The sequence below is a fragment of the Macrobrachium rosenbergii genome, chromosome 9 (genome assembly GCF_040412425.1).
Source record: "Macrobrachium rosenbergii isolate ZJJX-2024 chromosome 9, ASM4041242v1, whole genome shotgun sequence".
Taxonomy (NCBI): Eukaryota; Metazoa; Arthropoda; class Malacostraca; order Decapoda; family Palaemonidae; genus Macrobrachium; species Macrobrachium rosenbergii.
The window spans coordinates 47995331-47999900 of NC_089749.1; the positions used below are offsets into that span (position 1 = coordinate 47995331).

At 40.4% G+C, this 4570-nt stretch overlaps 1 non-coding gene across 1 annotated transcript; it reads right to left on the bottom strand.

Moving 5' to 3' along the window:
• Positions 1-2748: 2748 nt before the first annotated feature.
• On the bottom strand, positions 2749-2821 carry TRNAR-CCU (transfer RNA arginine (anticodon CCU)). Its single transcript has one exon. It is a non-coding gene; the product is annotated as a tRNA-Arg (tRNA).
• Positions 2822-4570: the final 1749 nt, after the last annotated feature.

Here is a 4570-nt window from a genome sequence, read left to right on the forward strand (position 1 = left end):
TAATGCTTCAAATTTGCAGTTTATGTGCAGCGTATATGACCCATGCGGAAATGCCATACTGGTGGATAATGGATACAATGTGTTCGAATTGAGGGAAAATTCACTTTCAAATCCAGGGAGAGCAAGAAAAAAAAGAACAGAAATAAATGTGGTTTGCGTACCATAGTTGGTTGCTAGGTGTCTGAAAGAATAATTGCGTTCACACACACACACACACACACACACAAACAGAGAGAGAGAGAGAGAGAGAGAGAGAGAGAGGGAGAGATAATATGGATTTATAAACCCTTTTTATATGCTATGAGTTATTGCGGCACCTAGCATTCAACAGTCAACTTAGCTGCTCAAACTGGCAAGAGCCCGTGCTAGCATGTGACAGGTTAACTCTTAAAAACATCAACAGTTATCTTGAGAGGCTCTCAGAGTGCTATCTAGATCTAAGTATTTTTGATAACAGTGCCTACTGAGCATATACAGCTGGGAAATACATTCAATTTCTCCCACTCATTACTATGAAATAAACGTTATCCTATTATATAACCTCGCAATTCCAATGTGTGATTCATGGGGCTAAGATTACACTGCGAACAAGGGCAGCTATTTATCACTCAGATTGTAATAAATTGTAACCTTAACCTATAACATTAAACAATAACAAACTTTCTACAGATTCATATTAACCAGGGAGTAACTTCGCCCCCTATAGTGTAATCATTCACATATTATAATCTTGTATTCTATAGACAGTGCCGTCAGTCATCACAAGCTGTAACTGCCCACTGCAGTTATTCATTATTAACCAAGTGCAAACTCGCTTCCGAAATCTATACAACATTCACAAAACGAACTCTTATCTCGATCGGAATTCTCAGATAAGGCAAGTCCTCGAAACCACAACAAGGAAGCGATCAACGGATGTCAAAGTAACAGAAAAGGTCAATCGTATGAATGTCATCGCATCAATCTACATTCAATCAAGTCTGAAGGGGGTGTCTCACCAGCGTTCGTCTGTCGGGTTCTTGTAGCATTTTGCCCTAATAGTGTGCGTGAATTAGTCAGTCTTCTTCCAACATTAGTGGCTAATCTAGGCCGAGCTCTTCTGACAGCACTTTGCCGAACGTGGGTGACTTTCATTTTGTCATCAATCTGGCCAAATGTTTTACATATACAGGATATTATCCCGCAATTGTCGCGTCGCCAAAGCATGAATATATACGACGCAAATCTTACCGTGGGTGGTGGAAAGTCTGTTACTTAGTGACCATTTTCTTCTACATTCGTGCACAAGGATGATGTAAAATTAAGTCGAGCACGTGATGTCACACCAGCTCGAACACGCTCGAAATGCCGCAAAGACACGAACATGCAGTACTTGTTTTCCGACAAATAAAATAAAATGTAAAAAATGCCCCTACATAAACAATTTCTTCCAACGCTGACGACAAAACTGAAGTCGACACAGATAATGTTCGTTTAAATGATGTCACACTGGCGCGAGCTCATATGCCCTTAAGGTATGCGCTGTCATCGCCGGTAACTGTCAATTTTCTTCAGTTGCCGTGCGCCGATTCTCAAAGTCGTTTTTCATGGGCGTTATCGATCGTGCTCCGTTTTACGCTGGTGAACACAAGATAATCTATTTCATTATTATTGACAAATCATAAGTCCGTAGAACCACTCTAACCGACGTCGTCAGCGGACCTTTTTTTTTTTTTTTTAGCACTTTGTTTTACATTGACGACAGGAAATCAAGAACATCATTATCGATGAACAGATAATAATCGCATCTTAATTTTTTTCTTTTTGGACTTCACTGTACATTGATTAACAGTAAATAATTATCTACATCTTGATATATTCCCATTCATTAATCCTTCACGATTCTTTTTTGCGTTTACGACCGAACAAAGTTCATATTTAATTTACAATTAAACGTCTGATTTATTACCCATCAACCTTGACGATGCCTCATACGACACCATCGAAGCGTTTAACTCGTAGTATCGAGTAAGGTACTTCTTCAACGTTAATGTACGGAAAAAAATTACAAACTGTATTCACATTTATGTATATTAAGCCTTACCATTCCTTAGCTCATTAGCCGTTGTGTAACTTATGAATACGTTTATACTCCGTTCTGAACAACCCAGTTTGTGTTTAGGAACGGGAAGTATTAATTTTTTTCCACGTTTTTCACCGATTGAACCGAAAATGGCCTCCTCCTGCATCAAACTTTCACAATCAGTGACCAAATGGGACGAGAATATACTAAAGCGAGAGAAGGATGGTAAAACAAAAAGAAGCGAAGCGGGAAAAAAAGTTAGCATAGATTATATAACACTAAAATGTAAAGAAAAAACAAACAGACATACAGACAGACAAACAAAGAAATACGGACAAACATAACAAAAACGAATATTCCGATTACAATCTGGAAGTAACTTTTTTTCGGACTATATGAGAAACAAGGAGGGAAAAAATTAAAGCAAATATTCATTGCAAAGCGCAGAGGGTTAACAAAGAAAAATGAACACACATACAAACAGTAAACACCAACCACGCACAAAATTCACTGAAGAAACGAAAACACCGACGTCTGAATGAACGTAAATCACGCGCCTTTGAATACTAACATTCATTCCCGCATTCGATTCGGCTTTCCTTTCACCGAGCATCACCCAGGACACTCAGAGATGAAATGCCCACTGCACCCAAGCACAAAACCCGTAAAGGACGCCCTTCAAAACGAACCCCTGGCGGGACTCGAACCCGCAATCCTTGGCTTAGGAGGCCAATGCCTTATCCATTGGGCCACAGGGGCTGCTGACTGGGAAGCGAAGGGGTCATGAATTAATTGTTCTCGAACGATAAAAACTGATGGTGGGTCATTTATTATGAACGGTTTCGTGTGTTTCTGCCTTTGATCGCGATAGTGCCTTAAATTACTCACCTTTAAATGGACCTGCTGCTTTCGGGGAGCGGGGGAGGGGCGGTGGAGTAGCCCGGAAGGAACTTTCGCTCTATTACTGTACCGGCGAGAATAACCAGCGCTACTGCGACGCCAGTTCGTTAATTATACTTTACGTCCAACGAAATTTGATGCTTTCGGGAGATGAAAGGTAGGTTGGGGTGACTGGGTGGGAGGGGGAGGTGTTGTTTAAACGGTCGATGGTGTGACTCCCTTTCACAAGCTACCTTTACTGGTACTTCGGGATTAGTTGCCTGGAAATGCTTGGGGGTGGGGAGAGGGTGTGCCGCGGGGATATGATGGGAAAGGTTGGGGAAGGGGTATTAGTTTACCGTTCCATTATTGAGCTGGCATCAATGGCCAGCGTTCTCGTGAAGCCAAATAAGTCGTTCAATCTTCACAAAATTTTACGCGTGGGAGAGGGGTGGAAAGGTAGAAGGGGGAAAGAGGACTCGCGTTTTTTTTTTTTTTACCAACAATGCTTTCACGCTGTTTTATAAATTACCTTTGAAAAAAAAATCTCTTGGTCGAGAAGAGGGAAGTTGGAGACACTGAAGTTCTATCTACGTCGATAATTTATTTAAAATAAGTCACTAAGACTTATCTCACAGCAGTGAGAATAACGGGTATTAGTTGACTTAATGCTAAATGATACCATGAAAAAACGATATTGGAAACCCATTTTTTCGGCTAACAGAACAGTTATCGATAATGTCAAATAAAAATAGGTAAAATATGAAGTATCTTTTAGTTAAAATCTTTCTGAAAACTTGCAAATTGCTTGCCGATTCAAGGCATGTAATAATAATAATAATAATAATAATAATAATAATAATAATAATAATAATAATAATAAGACCCTTTTCGTGTGCATCACACTCTGTATCAGTTTATTAAAACTGATACACAAGAAAAGGGTCTTATTTCACCCTCGCATAAAGAAAGCACGTCATTGTTCCTCATATTCTTCAACAATATAATATAATAATATTATTAATTTTCCACGTAACCCTTGTGGCGTAGGTTTACGAAACCTTTCAAGTGAATTCCTCTCTCGCTTAACAAACGCTAGACAAACATAATTGGATCAGACGTATGTTTGTACAACTACAACAGATGTGGACGAGGAATGGATTAATTATGATTAAAAGACAGAAATGTTTTTCACTTGAGATTACAAGCTATCCGTCAAACATAAGGACCTTGGTATTTAGGTCCTAACTCTAGGGTCATGTAAACAGCGAGTTACCCGAGGCATAGGAGCCTTTCTATTCTCACTACGACCCACACCACCAAAGTCGACTGTTTACCACGTACATGAATCAATGCTTTAGCCAAGAGGAGCACATGCTAATATCACCCCGTCAGCTTCGTCCTTCAATTGAACCCAGGTGCTCTAACTGCTAAGACCCGCGTCCTAACCCCCTCTCCCCTTCCTACTAGTCAGTGATCGAGAACCCCCTCCCCCCCTTCTCTCTCTCTTTCTCTCTCTCTCAAAGCGACTCTGATGGAGAAGCGCCCCATAATGAAGCATTCATGGTTTACCTTTCCTTATGATGCGGTCGGGCTTTCTCCCGGACAGGTGAGAGCCCGTCAATCATG